Source organism: Protopterus annectens, chromosome 13.part0 (genome assembly GCF_019279795.1).
Source record: "Protopterus annectens isolate FY-2018-M chromosome 13.part0, PAN1.0, whole genome shotgun sequence".
NCBI lineage: Eukaryota > Metazoa > Chordata > Ceratodontiformes > Protopteridae > Protopterus > Protopterus annectens.
Genome location: NC_056747.1, coordinates 325,005,833 through 325,025,799, shown reverse-complemented (window position 1 = coordinate 325,025,799; position 19,967 = coordinate 325,005,833). Strand labels below are relative to the sequence as shown.

Below are 19,967 nucleotides of genomic sequence, written 5' to 3'. Positions count from 1 at the left end.
AAATAATACCATTACCTCTATTTGCATGCTTCCATATTTTGCAACATTAAGTCTTTAGATATTCAGGGGCTGCTAAGCTTATAGTCTTCCCATTCAAAAATTCTTGAATATTTATTTTGCTTGTACTTTAGAATCAAATTTGTCTGTTTTGATTAGTTCCATCACCTGACTTGCATCCTTAAAATTTAGCTAAGGTAGCCACTTAGTCAAATGCCTTTGCCAAATCATTCTAGAGACGTTTCTTCCTTATCTCATACAGATTTCACTTAACACATGTAAAAAAACTTACTTCAGAGCTGTAATTGATTTTCTATGATCTTGCAAACGCCTTATTTACCAGTTAACATTAGTATGTATTGTCTTTTCGCAGAAAGAATGTGAGGGAAGGTCCGTCAATACCCAAAAGATTACAAATTAGCCTTTGAAAACTGTCAGTTCAGCTATCATCTTACTTTGTTGACAATTTACAAGTTCTCTTCAAAAAAAGTTTAAATATAAATAACATTTGGCAGTAAAAAACGTAAATGAAGAAAACTAACATGTACCTGAAGGCTTCCTGAGCACTAAACTGCACCTGTGTGATATTAGAGAGAAACAAGCATAATAAGGTTAATGACAGTGGAGGTAAGGGCAGCCATGGTTTCCCTGGGTCACTGCCTGAAATGTTCTAGCAATTCTACTTGGGTAGCATTTCCACTAAATTAAATCACAGCTTTATTTACTGCATGGCATCACCCAGAGAGGCAGCTCAACAACAGGGTTATTCCATTTTCAGGTCTTCCTTTACATACCCAACTTGACAAAATTGAAACTATATAATTATTCTGTAAACTTAATATTTAGTTTCCAAATACTTCAGGGCTGCCAATCATGCTTAAGTGAGGACAGATTAATCAACGTTTCATACCTTCCATTGCAAAGGAGCCATCTAGCGAAAGAGCAATGTGGTGCCATTCTCTGCATGATGCTGGCCGTCAGAAGACTCACCACCAGCTGAATGCCCATCACAGCCTAGGAGAGAAAGAAAAAAAGTTAAGACATAGCCTATTGATTCTTTATAGCTAGGGTAGCACACCTCCTTCTTGAGGTTCAACATGACTAGAAAAGCAGCTCACTCTCTACTGGAATTGTTAATGGGTAGGACAGCAAGTACAACATCACGACTAGTCCATGTGGCTAGGATGAGGGGCACCATCAGGGGGAGGCAGCGGCTCTGTTCATGATGTAGATCTACTAAAATGTGTGATGCTGTCATGAAACTGCCCCACAGCCTGAGAGAGAAAAAAAAATCTATGGGAAAATTAAGGACAGGCAAACGAGGAAAAACAGCCCAAATGAAGCAGAGGTAAACCTGTAAACAAATGATCAGGACAGTGTGGTTTTAGTGGACTTCCACAGAGAAAAAAAGAGTTCTAGGAACAAATGTTAAGACAAACAACAAGGATGAAACCTTAAGTTAGACCAAAACAATCAAGTTAGTGGCTTACATTTTAGAAGAGCTGGGAGGGGGAAGAGTGCAAGTAGCTAACCCAGCTTGGGGGGGGGGGGCAATTCAGCCCTTTGGAATGCCAACACTGCTAAAATAAGGTGTTCAGCATGAAACACTATGGGCCAGGGATGTGCTGGACTCTGCCAAGCCATATTTATGCATCAGCCTTCACTGGGAATGGGTGGGAACGCACTCAATCCACAGGAGAAGGTGCATCAGTTCCTTGCATCAGCTACCAGGGGGTTAGGTCAGAATAATGGAAAACAACATTTGTGACTGTCTGTGGGTCAGCAACACCACTGACTACACTTGCCACATTGGAGTGAATTAGCGGGTCTATGTTTAACCAAATGAAACTTTCATCGAATGGCTGCTCCCTTATTCATTGAACATTCACTACTGCAAACGTGTGCGATGGAAAAGTTAGTTGACCAACACTTCCCCCATCTCACACACAGTATTTCAAAGCCCTTTTCCCCACTGTAGTGCAATCTTGAAGTTGGTATATATAGTTAGGGGGCGTGGGGGTGGGTTTGAAGTACTGAAGTGTGTGAGAAGGGGAAGTGTTGGCAAAGTAATTAATTACTTTCTCAGTCTCACATGTTTGATTAATAGGGTTCGATGTTTAACCATGCAATGAAAATTTCATTTGACAGTTAAACAGACCTGAATAAGCAGTGGTGGCTTCTCTATGGTCAGCCAACATAGGGGACAAAAAAAAGCATACAAAAAAAATTATAGATGTAAGATATTAATTGGGTAATGAGCACACATTAAAAAAGGTACAATAAAACAATTATGAAGTATTATCAGAAGATTACATAAAACATTAGCCTTGAATTAATAACAATGTTTGTCAAATCAAAGAACAATGAAGTATGCAATAGCTACAAGAGAGACAGGCAAGTACATGCAGAACTTTCAGACAAAAAGGAAAAACTGGCATTAGTAACTACTATTGTAAATCACTTAATTCTGTACTGTTATCAGATAACAGGTATAGCCATCATAACAGGAATAGGTTTATGAATTCTAATTAGGCTACGTAACTCCAAACAGAGAATTTTCATTTTCAATGTGCTTTTTGTGTGGAAACAGTCTTTCAAAGACAAAGAATTTTTAAATGTATACTTTTTTGCGCTCTTTTGGATCTGTCCAGTGGTTCCTCTACTCTCACCCAACTAGCCCATTTGGTCCAACATGGACAGAGACAGAGATTGCACTATGCAAATGTCAGGATGCCCACTACTCATTTGTTCCTGCCCAGAGATCTTTATCATCCCATTCATTCTCCATGACAACCTGGTAACAGGCGGTGGGATACAGGTCCAGTGCAGTGACCCATCCCCACTCATCCCTTTCTCATGCACAGGTGTCATACTTCTGGTAAGTCAGATAAGCAATGGACATCAGCACTGAGCTGTCCTTGAGCTCTGCTTGGGATACAAACTAGCAGGACCATCCCTATCCGTTCACAACCAATCACTGCATGCAGCTTCCCCTGTCTCCACCAGGAAATCATGCCCTATAAGGACGACCACATGGATGCCACTCACCTTAGAGAGGTGAGTGGGCACCTCCTCTTCATTCCTCTCTCTCACTGCAGGCTCCGTCAGGCTCCAATCAAACTTGGGTCACATGGGTGATAGTCAGGGCTTTACCCATACATGCTACCAGAGCTAGCCTTTTTGAATGCAATTTTTAAAGTATGCTGTAGTACAAATGGACATCTGTTCCAGAGCTTGCCAACATGAGCAAATAAGCATGCATTACCAAATGATTATTGGATTTCGGAACAGAATTTAGAACCCTATAAACTAAGCTACAGTCCAGTCCCAATGCAGTCTGTGCCAGTAAAGGCTATTAGCAAGACAGGGATAGCTGGGATAATTTAATCGTTCATGGGTTAATTTTAGCTGTGTTACAGGTATCAGATGAATTCAAACCATTACAAAATACAGTACAAACAATGGTAGAGTTTACTTGTCTGCTCCACCACAAATGACATAACAGTGATAAGCCAAATCCGGGCCTAAACATGGGCATTAAATCAAACCGCCTGCTTGGAGACAAATTCAATAATAGTGGGGCCCTTCTCAATGCCTACTCCCCCCTCCCTCTTTGATGAAGGTCAAGAAGCAACAGGGTTAACCCCAACCAAAAACAGAGACAACACTAGTATGCACATTCAGTAATTGTTCCGTACTTCATAGTCTTTTGTAGGAAATTTTAAAAAAGTTATGTAATTATGCAACACTGCATGTAACTCCATTATAAATCTATCCAGACCCCATGTAGTGGTAGTCCCTCAGAAAGTCTGTGGCATTCCCCTCAACCTCTTAGAGCAAGAAATCTGGACAAGGCCTGAAACAAAGGCCCAAAAATAGGGACACATTTTTAATATTACTCTTAGAAACTTAGAAAGTTGCTAGAGTAACAGGATTTGGGTTAGCATGCATTTTTCTAAAGGACATGAAGTCTGAAACTCAAATGTATGTTATTACTTAGTGACTTTAATCCTAAGTGATTTGCCAACAAATTTTGAAAAATCTGGACAGCTGAGATTAAGGTCAGTGGTCTTCCTTCACAGGCATGTATGATGAATGAGGATCAGCAATGAACACTTGTGGTATTTCCTCTTCCTTGTCACCAGTGAACAGCATTAGATAGAAAGAGGTATTGGACAGACACCTATGCTTCAAGGTGCTATGGGAAGTAACCATTACCAGTTTTCCCACCACTGCCACTTCAGATATGAAATGGTAAATAGAAACTAATATTTTTATCATTTAAAAATATAAGGTAAAAAGTGAGAGGAGTGTAAGCTTCAAATAAACTGGAAAAACATATTACTGAAGCAAAGTCAGTGAAACAACACAAGGTTCCATGTGACATAAGGTCTTCTAAATACCAGGACTCAAGGCACTTTTGGAAGAGTATATAATGAAAGCAAAGGAGAAAACAAACTACTGTGTACATTCAATACTGTATTAAAGAAAAAACACATGCCTCTGTTGTACACATAGTAAAAAAATAAATAAACACACACTGGAGTTAAACCATCATTGACTAGTCTGCTGATTTCTTGAAGTTCTCACATTTCTTGGGAAAGTTCTCATATTAACAACAAAAGTGACAAATGGTTGCATTGGTATGCACACCTGCTGTAAAGATGCACTAGGCCATCTACTGAAATACACAGCTTTGACACAACCACACAGATGCAGTCCTTAAGACTGAAATGAACCAGAATGCATTCTCCTTTTAGCAGTCTGAAGCAAAAGTTAAGTTGTAGCTAATGTGACTGGTGACCTAACACGTGGCATTTTATATTTCTATTCACTATAATTATTTCACAACCACATTATTTAAAAAGCACAACTCCTGAGCTGAAACTATGAAGCATTTGCAAACTTCCAAGATAAAGGCCATGTAGAATATCTGTAAACCAAAATAGCAGCAATGACACTGGAAGCAAGGAATCAGGTATTACGAAATAGGGTGGGGTGGTTATATTAAGCAGGTAAAGTACAAAACCTAAATAAATCTTTTCAAGGCCAATGCAGGAGTTAATGTCTGGTTATGCTCAATATCAACAAGTTGAAAGTAGTAAGTAAAGTAATTAAATCTATTTCTATTTTAAAATGACATTCTAGGCTCTGTGAGCCATAATGTGGAAAATGTGCAAGGAGGAAAAAAAACTCAATTTAGTACTAGTGTGCCTGGCTATACATTACTACCAAGTCATAGCCTTAACACTTTGTACTAAAATGACACAAAAACTGGAACATTAAAATCTTCCTAGTTTCTCAACAGCTCTTAAATGCTTAATTTGCTATTTCTGTACAGTGGTTATATTGGCTGTAACAAAAAATGGAAGTGAAAGGTCTGACAGATTCACCATCTCTTCAGTAATTCTAATTAGTCAGGTACGTGAGCTGGTCTGTGCGACATCCTTTTCAGTCATGACCCAGGTTATATAGACAATGGTAAATTTTATATAATATATATATATATATATATATATATATATATATATATATATATATACACACATATATACATACATATATATATATATATATATATATATATATATATATATATATATATATATATATACATACACACACATACACACACACACACACACACACACACACACACACACACACACACACTGATTTTATATATACACACATACATTTTATATATTATAGAGTTTAAGAGTAAATAGGCTCAATTATCTTATACTGGTGGTAACACTAGACCCCTACATGTTTTTCATATACACACACATTATTTTATGAATTTAAGTTAGCCCTTAACAGAACAGCTTTAAAGGCAGCCAGAACAACACAATTTCAGTCCATTTTTCCTGTCAGACCCATGGTGCCTTTAAATAGTTAAAAAAAGTTTCATATACTTGCTGGGTACATGGCTAATCCAGATTGACCCTTTACAGCTGCACCCAAGATATACATCAAGAAAACATTTATGCAAAATATTTGTATGTACTTTAGTTAGATAATCCACACTGCATTCAGTTTCAGTACATTACATTTACAATGCAGACTTGAAATGGAATTTAGAAAGTTTACAGATCAATGGGTAGTGATATTGGAATCATCATGACAAAATGCCAGCATACATCTACTCTGATCCCTCAAGGAATATGATTCATTGAGACAGTTGTGTGCGCGACATGACCCACGAAGGGTCAGTCAAACAGATAAATGGAAGGAAAGCTACGTTATTTTAATGTGTACCATTTGCCTTTTCTGTCACTGCATGTGGTTCTAAACGGTGAAATAAGCTGTACTGTTTTGTTGCATCACTACGATTTTAATGGCACTTGTCACAATGTTGAAACTGTTAAGTACTTTATTCTCCCATTTGTAGCTCAAGTTTATAAAGACATGAAAAAGATATACACAAGTGACAAAAAGGCTGATTTTTCTGACTTTGCAAGAACATATATGTGCAATACTTCAGGCTATGACTGGGATTCATGCGGCAGTACTTCAATACAGCTCAGAAGTAGCCCAGCATACGCAGAGTAAACGGCCAAACAGACATGAATAACCAGGTAGGGCTACACAGCATGAGTAGGAGGACAGCTGTAATTCAGGAGGTAGACTTGGCAGTAGGAGGAACTTTGTAAATGAAGCAGTGAGGCGTATTCATGAGTCTACAAAGAAGGGCAAAGTACTGTCTACACTATGCAAGACTCAATGACAGCCACAACAGGATGCACAAGTACTGGTAGTCTGCAGCTACGTACTACTAAGGAAAAAACACAAGAAGTTATGAAAGACTTCTGAACAGGTGCCCAGCAACCTGGACACATTACTGGTTTGTAAGAAGTGGTGGAAGGGCGAGTAAAGGGAAGCAACACAAATGGTACATCAAGCAGCAGCAGTGTAAGGGGCAAAGGGGGAATCCCCCATTTTTATACCTGTCTGCATATGCATAGATATGTGTATACACACGCACACAGTTGAAAGTTAATTTCTTCTTTGTGAATAAAAACATGGTATGTGTGATTGAAAATCACCTGCACATAATGGCTTTTCTATCTGTGCGAGATTGCAGTACAGCAGGGTTAAAGGAATTTGCCCTTTCCTCATTGTGATACAGTCTCAGAGCTGGTATATAATTAGCAGGGCTGGGGGGGGGGTGCAAGGAGCTTTGCAAAATTTAAAAACTTTTATTGATATTTTTGCTTTTGAGCAGTTCTGCTCAAATCAGGTCAAGTATGATATGTTGCTTCTTCAACTAAGCAACATATACCGATATACATAATGTGCATACATAGAGATGTACGTAGTTTGATCAAAATTGAGCACTGGCATTTTACTGAAAAGTAAAATATCACACATTGCCGGTTATGTGTGCAAGATCACAGGCAAAATAGGTATTGGGAAATTTCCTTTTTTCCCATTTTACTGCAATCTTGGAGTTGGTATAAAAAAGACACTGGAGGTGCGGGAGGAGGCTTGCACCCCCCCCCCAGCAATGCTTATCAAGTAGTTGTGCCTCATACGGTGTGGAGGTGCGGTGGCTTGCACCCCCACCCGCAAACAATGATTTTCAAGCATTTGTGCCGGATATGTTGATGCTTGACGTTGTACGTATATGACTATGTTACATATACAACATACACAAACAAAAGCCACACACAAAAATGTGCAATCGGAAATGTTAAAATCAGTGTTAACAGTTGATTGGTAATTTGGTGGGGATTATTTTGTATGTGCTTATGATGGGTGAGCCGTTTTCTGTTTGGGGATGGTGGTGGTATGCGGAGTACCATGTTGCTATATGTTTTACTCAATCACTGCCTGTACAATTCTCACTTTGAGCTTCTAGGGATTCCTGTGGTTAGGGTTCTCACAGGTTCGAATTGGTGTGACCATGGCATTTGCATATTTACATCTGGGGAAATATGGGGCTTGTTCCCTGAAATAAATTGTGATTGAGCTATGAGCTGGGTTATTATTTTGTGTTCAATATTTTCTGCAAGTATTCCATGATACAAGTATGGCATTTTTGTGTTTGTTTTTTTTTTTCTTTTGCTTATTTGGGGACTCATTTTAGTCACTCTTAGCTGATAAAACAGTAAAAGGGAAGGGTTAAAGGAGCAAAGAGGGAGGACTGGAGGGGTAAGGTAAGTAGTGAGGGCACACAGACACCCACAGAAGACCACAGATATACAAGAGTTGATATGAATGCACTGTGGAGGATTAAGACATGGCAGACACTGTTACGGTGATACCTGCACAGGCTGGGCAGGAACACCAGGATGATGTTAGACATTATGTCAGGGTACAACGATAAAGCCAACATACAGACTAACTCACAACCTTTGGCCACAATGACATCTGTCTCCCTCCTGGGCGCGCCTACACCCACTGCCTAGAGTGACACTGTAGCCTCTCTCATGTCCATCCAAATACCTGCACAGCACAGGGTGCCAAAGGTGGTGGTGGGGCTCCTCTGTGATTTACAGCACTACAACCACTACTGTTGGCCCTGCAGACGAGACCAGCATATTACATTTGACACACTGATTCACAATGTACATCAGTCTAGCACCATGTGATGGTGTCAGTCATTACTCCAACCTGCCTCTAACACACGGGCAACTCTTGACCTCAACTAATACGGCATAGGGCTGTAACATATGCCGCACTTTGAGCAGTTTAAGTATATATACTATTTTTGTTAGTATTACAGCATTGAATAAACTTTTTTGTACACACTAGAACTGCCCCATCCTGCCATGCTTACCAAGGTGTCTGTAGTGCACATGCATGCTCTGATAAGCTACTGTTCCAGCTTACTGGTGGTAGCTTTGCAGCCAGGCATACTCGTGATCCTTTGTTACTAATTGTGTATATTCTTCATGTGCTCCCTCTCCCTTTTGTCATGTACTTACTACTTATACTTCAGCACAGTCTCAGTGGTGTGATAATCCTTCTCTCTTATACTAATAGCTCAACACAAGCTTCCTTTCACAAACATTGTACAGAGCAAAACACAGACTATGCTCTTCAACTGAATACGTTTTTGGCTCGGATGCACAGCAGAATGCCTTCACTAGTATCCAACCAAGCCATGCTGCGAGGGTTTGGCAGTTGTTTGAGCAGCTGGTAATTTAGAAGCATTAATGTACAAAACTGGGATTTTACAACAGCTGTACACATGTAATAACGACAGAGTACTAAACCACAACTATATTTCTGATTGTGGAATCTCAGTATACCACTGATTGTTATAACAAAATTAGCCAGCTCTTAGGAATGATGGGTCAGATGTCTTCTTGCTCGACATACATGTACTTTGTAGTACTTGTCAGTACCTCGTTAGTATACCACTGATTGTTATAACAAAATTAGCTGGCTCTTAGGAATGATGGGTCAGATGTCTTCTTGCTCGACATACATGTACTTTGTAGTACTTGTCAGTACCTCGTTTATCATTGTTACAAGGTGAGGAATTAATTTACTGAAGTCACAGACTCCTGCCAGTATTTGCATTGTTTTGTTCTTTGTTTTATATGACTTCAACTGCATTCACTGATTAGTTCATCTAACATGATCTAGTGCTCGTTTTTACTGCATTTGCCTTCAGTTTTGTCATAATCCATTTTTTTTTCTATTTCCCATGGAACATCCTGTGGTCTTGTTACCTACACATCATCCCCGGGTATTGCTGAATACTTTACACAGTTGTGGCGTTCTGCTGATCCAACAGTTCTAGACCCTCCCTCAAGCAGGGATTTACTCATACAGGCACTGCTCGATTCTGACCATTCCTTTCAGCTATTTTCACTTGCAGATCGCATAGGCACACCAACTGTGTACACCTCTCATAATCTGTACACTATACTCAAAGTTTCGGGTTTCTTACACGTTTTGTCTCTCAGTACAGTACATAATATTATAAAATCATAATGGGACTGCATGTACTAACAGCTTTTTCTTCCTTCTCAACTGATCTCCTTCTTCCGTACTGATCAGTATGTCTGCAGGGAGCATGTGTGCACAATTTGGCTAACTGCTACACTCCTCTCCCAGCCCATCCATCCCCTGTGCTCATTCATTTATATTTACTGATATTCTTCCTCCCAACAGACATTTTAACTAATAAATCTTCCATCTTCTAAAAGCAATACATTATCCACAATCTTCTGTTAATAAGCTCAACTCCCCACTCTCTATGTGGTGCACTCTCCCACCATGTTGTTTGTGCATTACACAATACAGATTATCCACAGCTGACCCAACCTGCCAATGTAAACTTTGACAAGTGAAGGGAAACATAACTGCTGTCAACATTTCACTTAACTCAAGTCCTTCCATTACCTGTGCACTCTCCTCCGTTTACCTCTACCTAACCAGCACCAAACTCCAACTAGTAAGGCGACATTCTCAATATCATTTAACATAAATTACACATTAACTTCCTCAATTTCCCTACCTCATGGAAATGATCCAACATATCCTCTTTCCTGCATAAAAGACTCCTAAGCAAACATATTGCCTAACCCTCCAAGCTGCTGTTATACACACGCTATATATATTATCTCTATTCACAAGCATACTTGATGCTACTGTCTAAATACTTCTATATTTAACTATTCAAATGCTACCACTTTGTATTTACAAGTCTGCTCTTCCAAACCACAACATACTAACTTTCCTTCTCTTATTCAGTCTACACAAACTAGTTACTACTCTTCCTTTCACTGATTAAAAATCATCTGAATACATTTCACTTCACCCACTGCCTCAAACTCTCCAGCTGAGCCAACACTGCTCTGCCATCACTCTTAGAAAGCACATATCTTTTCACATACAGTCCCGCTGTGGTTAGGTCAACATACATTTCTCCATTAACTTAAATCTCTCTCTCACAACTTGCATGCCAGCATTCACAAATCACAGTCATTCCCTCGTACTTTGCAACTACTGTGCTTAAAACCTTCCTTTCGTCCCAAGATTTTCTCTTCTTCTATTCTAAACCATAAACAAGTGACAAGCCCCCTCTTCACACACACACACACACACACACACACACACACACACACACACACACACACACACACACACACACACACACACACACTAAACTCTGCTACAAGCAGCACTCACACAAATTCACTACACAATATTGTATGACCTTACTTCTCACTATTCCTCAATACATCTAAATCGCATTCACAGATACTTTCAGGATTCAAGTACTTCATTACACAAAGCACAACAAAAACATTATACCATAATTCAAACCTACTTAAATATCTACAAAACTGTCCCAATAATTTATTCTAATAAAGGCAAATTCTGAATTAAACCCAGGTCTAGCTAGGAAATGTAACATCCATACTCTTGTCGATCTGCCTAAAACATGCCAGAAGCATCAGTAATAAAACAGACCAGATTAGTGCCTTCCTTTCATCCCACTCAACAGACGAAGTCTCGGGTCAAATAAATTAACCTCAATATCCATTACTACTTCCTCAGATATAATTATTACTTTGATGCTTCACCTGGCACCAGAAGAGGAGCTGGAACCCTACCATTATATAACACCAAACGACATAAAATCAACTGCTCAAGCTAACACCTCTTCAGCCTCTAATCCCAACTGGCTATGTTTTACACTCCTAAAACCCACCCCAGACTGAAGAAAACTAATCAGTGACTGGATTTTTAAAGTACAATTCTAGCTCTGTCGAGCCCAACCATTCCAACCTTCATTCTATATGCCCCTCTCTCCAACACCTCCTAATTACAAACTCTCCAACATTTCATCCATAACCATTCTTCCACCTCATACAGGGATTTCTAGACAATTGCTTTCAATATTAAATAGATTACATTTGAAAATTCAATACAAGCTGTTTTGTCAGACAAAAAAATAAACATGATTACCACTAAACAGCCTTAAATGTCACATTTGCACCATAAATAGGCCACCAATGATCTCCCTACTAAGCCCCAACTCAGCAGATGAAGCATTAACCAGTATCCTTCAACACAAATACTTTCTCATAATTTCACGACTTTACAAGTAAAACAAGAACCAATAAAAAGAAAGAAATAAAGGAAAGAGTAGTGGAAGCTAGGTTAAGAAGGGACGTGATGATTAGTGAACAGCAGTATGGTTTCATGCTGGGAAAGAGCACCACAGATGCTATGTTTGCTCTGAAAGTGTTGATGGAGAAGTACAAAGAAGGTCAGAAGGAGTTGCATGTGGTTTTGTACACTTAGAGAAAGCATATGACAGGGTGCCTAGACAGGAGTTGTGGTATTGTATGAGGAAGTCAAAAGTGCCAGAGAAGTATGTAAGAGTGGTACAGGATATGTACGTGGGTAGTGTGACAGCGGTGAGGTCTGCGGTGGGACCGACGGATGCATTTAAGGTGGACGTGAGATTACATCAAGGATCAGCTCTGAGCCCTTTCTTATTTGCAATGGTGATGGACAGGTTGACAGATGAGATCAGAAAGGAGTCCCCGTGGACTATGATGTTTGCAGATGACACTGTGATCTGTAGTGAGAGTAGGGAACAGGTGAAGGAGACCCTGGAGAGATGGAGATATGCTCTAGAGAGAAGAGGAATGAAGGTCAGCAGGACTAAGAGAGAATATATGTGTGTGAATGAGAGGGAGGATAGAGGAATGGTGAGGATGCAAGGAGTAGAGGTGGGGAAGGTGGATGAGTTTAAATACTTGGGATCAATAGTACAGAGTGATGGTGAGTGTGGAAGAGAGGTGAAGAAGAGAGTACAGGCAGGATGGAGTGGGTGGAGAAGAGTGTCAGGAGTGATTTCTGACAGACAAGTACCTGTAAGAGTGAAAGGGAAGGTATACAAGAGGGTAGTGAGACCAGCTATGTTACATGGGTTGGAGGCAGTGGCATTGACAAAAAGGCAGCGAGTTAGAGCTGGATGTGGCAGAGTTAAGGATGTTAGGATTTGCACTGGGTGTAACAAGGGTGGACAGGATTAGGAATAAGTATATTGGAGGGTCAGCCCAGGTTGGAAGGTTTGGAGACAAAGCCAGAGAGGCAAGATTACGTTGGTTTGGACATGTGCTGAGGAGGGATGCTGAGTATATTGGGAAAAAGATGCTAACGATGAAGCTACCAGGTAACAGGAAAAGATGAAGGCCTAAGATAAGGTTTATGGATGTGGTAAGAGAGGACATGCAGGTGAATGGTGTGACAGAGCAAGATGCAGAGGACAGGAAGAAATGGAAACAGATGATCCACTGTGGCGACCCCCAACGGGAACAGCCGAAAGAAGATGATTATGATGACGACAAGTAAAACAAGAACCAACAGCTATCTAAAAGGAAAAAAAACTTAAGCTGCACAATGTAGCTCAGTACAGCTCAAAACAAAACCCCAATCCTAAGTGATGGCAATGGTTCACTGTGCTACAGAATCTCTTCAAACAAGTAATGCACAGAAAAAAAGCAAGATACCTTAAACCTAAACAGTATTTCCACTAGGTAAACCACAACAGTTCTGGAATGAGGTAAACATTCTTAGTGGGCCACTAACACTATTCAATCCTTACAAGGTCATATCCCAATCCCAGACTTTCTACTTTTCTTTTTACTAGCCTGCCCCAACTTCCGCCAGCACACACATTGCTTTCACCCCAACCACCTTCACTTCCCACTTACTCATGCTCCTTCTTCCTAATGGTTATGAGTGTCTTCTTCCAGCTTTTCCCGGTTAGGGGTCGCCGCAGCGGATCACCCAACCACTTTCACTTCCCACTCTTTTTACTAGCTTGCCCCAACTTCCGCCAGCACACACATTGCTTTCACCCCAACCACCTTCACTTCCCACTTACTCATGCTCCTTCTTCCTAATGGTTATGAGTGTCTTCTTCTTCCAGCTTTTCCCGGTTAGGGGTCGCCGCAGCGGATCACCCAACCACCTTCACTTCCCACTTACTCATGCTCCTTCTTCCTAATGGTTACAAGTGTCTTCTTCTTCCGGCTTTTCCCGGTTAGGGGTCGCCACAGCGGATCACCTTGTCCACTCATGATTGGCAGTGGAGTTTTACAGTGTCGAGTTGCCAGCCCGGTGCCCAACCTTCCACAGAAGGCACACACACGCCCACACTCACACCTAGGGCCAGTTTAGAGTGTCCAATCCACCTACAGCATGTCTTTGGGATGTGGGAGGAAACCCACGTGACCACAGGGAGGACATGCAGACTCCGCACAGAAGGCACCCCAGCCCAGGATCGAACTGGAGAACCTCTTGCTGAGAGGCGGCAATGCTAACCACTGTGGCCGCCCTAATGGTTATGAGTGTCTATGTGTCCAAAATAACTATCTGGGTCATAGGTCAACAATCCAAGTGGAGAGAATGGCTATTTTTAATTATTTTTTCAAAAATAAAACACTTCCACAGCGACAATGTGTACACCTTCCTAATAAAAGAACTGAATAACAGAAAAGATATGACAATTTCAAAACTAATTTTCATTTTAATAATATGGTGTATTTTAGCAATGCTCTTATTAAGCCTAGCCATGTGTTTAGGTGGCTTCTGAGCCACAAAGCTTAACTAGTCTAGCGTGAGTCACATGTGGCTTCAGGGACATAAGCTGCTTCACTGTTGATAACATAGCAGTTCAATCTACTGTTCTACCTAATCTCCCCTTATCACCAACACAAAACATTCACGTTCCACACAATTAAATATACCAACTCCGGGATTGCACTACCTTGAAGAAAATGCAAACTACGAATAGACAATGAATATTCATACCGCCATCGGTATGAATATTACTTTACTTTCACCCACCGCTGGATGGTGGGCGGGCTTTGGGCGGGACTTTTGCATCTTGCAAAGTACGTTTCTAATACAAGGCTGTCAGGCCAAACCTCACTGACCCAAAGTTCTTCCCAAACTGGTACTACTACTAGTAGTCTACTAGCACACCTCTCAACCTCTAAAAGCAAGAAATCTGGACAAAGCGAAAAAAAATGGGGGTACAAAGGCCCCCAAATAGTGACGCTTTTTAAATTTGCACTTACAAACTTAGAAAGTTGACAGAACAACAAGTTTTGCATGAATTTTCTGAAGAGTAGGAGTCTGAAACCCAAATGTCTGTCTTTATTTTCTGACTTGTCTTCAACCATCCAGGATTTGTCAATGATCTGCCAGAAAACCACAATTTTATGTGACACAGACCAAAAATATGAGGCAAAAATCTGTACAGTTGAGAGGTATGCACTGCAATCGACCTTGTGCTGCATCAGCATTACCATTCCTGTACTGCCACTTACCACCACAATGGTTAAAGTATAATATCATGCAGTATTACAGCTGTAGGAAAGTTTCTCATACATAAACAAACATGTTTTGATTGTTTAACTAGCCCATCCATCTGGACCCAAATGACTTTTTGAGCCACATGCAGTCCCAGTCAACAGATAAAGAATATATTTTGAATACATTTAATGTTAAGGCACCGTGAAGCAAAGTCATAAAACAGCGATAGATGCTCTTCACCCAGTTACCCACTTGACAACGTTAAACCTGGGCAGGGAATATCTACAGCAGAGTTCCACTTCTCACATTACTTGGGAGCTCTGAAAGAAAACCGATTCCAACTTCCCACTATGCACTTGCACATTACTTAAGGTCTTTCATTACAGGTAATTTAGGCCTCTCAACAGCTACTGAAAGAAGACATTTCATAAGTGAATTCAGTGATCGAAACATTTTGCAGCCTATTTGGACAAATAAACGACCTGACTTGTCTTCTACAATCTTTCACAGTGAGCGGTACATCTGGTTGGGTTACTCAAGTTATCACCAGTTACAGTGGCAGCCCTTATTATAAATCCCTGCTGTCCCACAACATTTTAGGCACAATAACAGAATGGGTCACTGACAACCCGTACACCTGCATAACTGCTTAAATAGCAAATGAAGAAAACATTAATCTAAAGCAACTCTAAAATATGTGCAGAACTCGTGGTGGCAAAGCTTCATATTCCCAAAGCACACTTGCAGCAAACTACTATCTAGCCTGACAACAACCACATGGTCTAACTATGCTTACAATTAAGAAGAGAAGTCGATATGCTTACCATTGCTGAAACTTCGTAGTTATTCTATAAGCCACTAATTTAACAAACAACCGCAATGAAAACGCAGAAGCATGACAGCTGTACGATAAAATTATTTCTGCCAATCACTCTTAAAACTGACTAGGAATATTCTAACCGTAGCTAAATTTAGAAGCATAGCTTTAACTACTGCCCTATTACAATAAAAAAGCGGAAGCAATTTCTGACAATCTTAACCAATGGTTATTAAGAGAGAATGACGTTCGGATGTTTCTCAAAAATAAACCAATCAATCTAAAGCAAAAAAAAGGTCATTTGTCAAAGTAAGGGTTGGTATATGCGCGGAGATTTCTGGGTTTTGTAGTTAAAAGTACAATCAGATTAGACAAGAGGCAAAACACAATACCTCTCAACTGTACAGATTTCCGCAGACTGTCCAGATTTTGGCTTCATATTTTTGGTCCGTTTGTCATAAAATTATGGTTTTCTGGCAAATAGTGGCAAATCATTAAAGACTGAAGTTTAAAAATAATGACAGACATTTGAGTTTCAGTCTTCGTATCTTTCCCAAAAATTCTTGTTAATACAAACCCGTTATTCTATCAACTTTCAAAGTTTGCAAGAGCAATATTTAAAACTGTCCCTATTTTTCGGCCTTTGTCCCATTTTTATTCATGGCTTTGTCCAGATTTTTTGCTCTAAGCGGTTGAGAGGTGTGATATAATTTTGTAACTTTATTTAGTCCTGGTGATGGGAGAGGATACTTTTATCTTCTGGTGCATTCACTCATTTTGTTTAATGTTTCCATTCATTTATTTTAGTAAACTGCACTTTTGCCCAGCATTTTAAAACAAACTTTACTCAAACTATGTGAAAAGAATAGTGATAGACTTTTCAGCAAAACAAAACAAACAAACAAAACAAAACAAACAAAAAACAATAAAATGTTAAGTGATGGAGCATGCTGTACTTGTAAATAACAAAAAAAAAAAAAATTCTACAAGAATAAATTGTAAACGGTGCATGTATTGTAATGTATAGTAGTATGATGCGGTTGACCTATGACTTTCATTTATCCAGGGTTTGACGGAACATCCAGATTTTTTTTCATATCTTTCTGTGTTTTTTCCTAAGAAATTATTGAGGACTGAAGCCAATAAACAATGGCAGACAATTGACTTTCAGGTTCCATATCCTTTAAAAAAGTCATGCTAATATAAAACATGTTATTCTTGCGATAAGGGGCGGGGTGGCACAATGGTCAAAGTCTTTACCTCATAGATGAAAATATACAAGACTCAGTCTTGACCTCGGGATATTTGCTAGACACATAAAAAGGCCCTTCAGAGCAGCCAGTGCCCAGCATTCACCTATGAACTGTTTAAGTTTATAAGAACAATATTTAAAATATGTCTCCAAGTTTGGATATTTGTCTTCTGATTATTTTTGGTTTTATCCAGAATTCTTGTGCTAAGTGGTTAAGAGGTACTACTAACCCAAGTACATATAAAGTATACATACTATAATATAGCAACTTAAAGCATAAAATAGTTGTATGCATGGATGTACATGGATTACTAGACCATATTAAGATGAACTGGTAGTGCTTTGTCTTCAATGTGTCCCCTCCCAACAGATGATGTAGAATCCTTGAACTGGGCCCTGAATATATATCGCTGTTTTTGAAAAAGATGCTCACTATAAAGATTGCAGTGACCCTTAACAATGGCTGACTCGAGCTTCTAGCATCTGATAATGGTAGCTTCCATTTAGAGTATAATGGGACCCAGTGGTTCTCCTCTCCATTTTGTACCTTATATTCCAGATACCTAGGAATTTGACTTTACTGCTCCCTCTTCTTTGAAGAACATCGTAGTGCATTTTGGAATAAGATTAACTCTGAACTGAGATTCTACAACATATTCCGTAGATTTTTTAGCCCTGATGCTTACTGAGCTGTAGTCGTAGGAGTCCTTATTTCCCAGCTCATAGCCTTCCCCTCATTTAATCTGCTTTTAGAAGTGCCTGCCACACACTTGAAATGTAACCCAGTCCTCCAGACATAATTGCTACACTTCTGGGGCATCCTGGCTTCCTTTAAAAGAAGTGATTGGTCTTTATACTTGGAACTTACAGCAATTTAGATATTTAACAGTTAATCTGAGTTTGTACATATTGCAAAGATAAATATTCTGCTTCAAATATACTTGGTATTTTTCCATTAAAACTGTCTGTCAGTATCCGACAAGTCACTTTGGATAGCTACACCAGAATAATATTTATGGCTGTTATGGCATGAGCACTTGTTTTACCACTGTTGATGTTTCTATTGAATTAGAGATTTTTTACTCAAGTTGTGAAATCACATTAAGGTATTTGGACTTCATGTTCATTATACGATGCCTTCAATTTTATTAGTGTTGAAGCTGACAAGTTTAAATACTCCAACATTTGCACCCCAATGTGGAGAAGGAAAAAAAAAAGAAAATGGCAACTCTTGGTACTCTGACTATATGCGATCTAAATGATGTCCTGGGAGGATTATCATAAAAGAAAATATTTTTTTTCTTTGCTTATCACTTTATAGATGAAGTAAAAAAAAAAAACACTTCTTTGCTGTTGTGGTACTGACTGAAACCTACAGTTTAATTAAAAGCCTCAAAATTCCAATTACATCATGGGAAAAACATGCTTACAATGGAAAAACCCATTTAAGCTTATTACAGAATAATTTCAATCCACTTTCAATCCAAAACTACGAGATTCAAGAAAGGCATAGAGATCTGTTTCATACTTACAAAGCTTGTATAACCCATATCTTTTTATGTAGGTAAGGCAATTAGCCAATGACATGATAATGAATTATAATTATAATAATGAATTATGCGCATTAATAACAGCAAATGCAGAGAGATAGAACTGTATGTGAAATATATGATGAAAACATACTAAAAGAAAGAAACCTGATATCTGAAAATGCTTTAAATGTTTATGCTTTAGTGGTGAAAGTGAAAAATAAGATTTATATGAATCAAAGAGTTGCAAGTGATAGATAGCCAAGTTAAAGATCACAGCAGTACAGGATAGGGGCCCAACAGTATGAAAGTAGCTGAGATAGAACTTGTTACACCTTCTCAATGTACATTTAAGAGAAAAAAAAATCAGTTTGGCTGTAAAACCTTGACAGACCAAATGATGGTGAACCATATCGCCAAAAACAAATACCCAAAACACAGAAGGGAGAAAACTCAAACAGTAAGCATCTTTGGCATTGCTGCAGTGTGCAGTCTCCCTCACTCTCCATCCCCACAATGCATGCCCCCTCAGATGCACAGAATGGAGAATTCTTTGAAAACAGAGGAATCAGTGAAGGCGCACATATTGAAACTGCACCAGCAGTGACTTCAAATGGCAAACAGTCATCAGGATTTTAATTTTTCATGTCTTGTGGCTTGGACATTTGATGTTTGTGGATGAGGAGCTCAGTGTCCTGTTGACAAGTCAAAAATGTTATGTTTGTTGTAGAACTGGGCACGTAACACTAAAAAATAATTTTTTACAAAAAAAAATTTAGATAAAGCTGAATAGAAGCTTAGCTGTGACTGTTTGTATAGATTTTTGGACATGAAAGTACAGAATTCTCAAAGGGAACATTAAGCTTAAAGTATTTATAGGAAGCATTTCTGTTACATGGTATAGAAAGTTAAGGCTTCAGAAAGTTACCCATTGCTAGTGCACATAAAAACAGAAGACACGCCTTTGACATTTGAATCAGATACTGGAAGTGGTAATATCCTATTGATTTAACAGAACTTTAGTGAAATCAGTCGCCCAGTTTTGCAGGTTAATAATTCTAAACTGAAA

General features: G+C 39.2%; 1 long non-coding RNA gene across 1 annotated transcript in view; it reads right to left on the bottom strand.

The window, feature by feature from the left end:
- The window catches only part of LOC122787296, a 92,551-nt gene extending 76,228 nt beyond the window's left edge, over positions 1–16,323 (bottom strand). The window contains exons 1-2 of the long non-coding RNA XR_006362565.1: positions 16,125–16,323; positions 908–1,011 (exon numbers count right to left, since the gene is read on the bottom strand). This is a non-coding gene — a long non-coding RNA (uncharacterized LOC122787296). The remainder of the gene's footprint in view (positions 1–907; positions 1,012–16,124) is intronic.
- Positions 16,324–19,967: the final 3,644 nt, after the last annotated feature.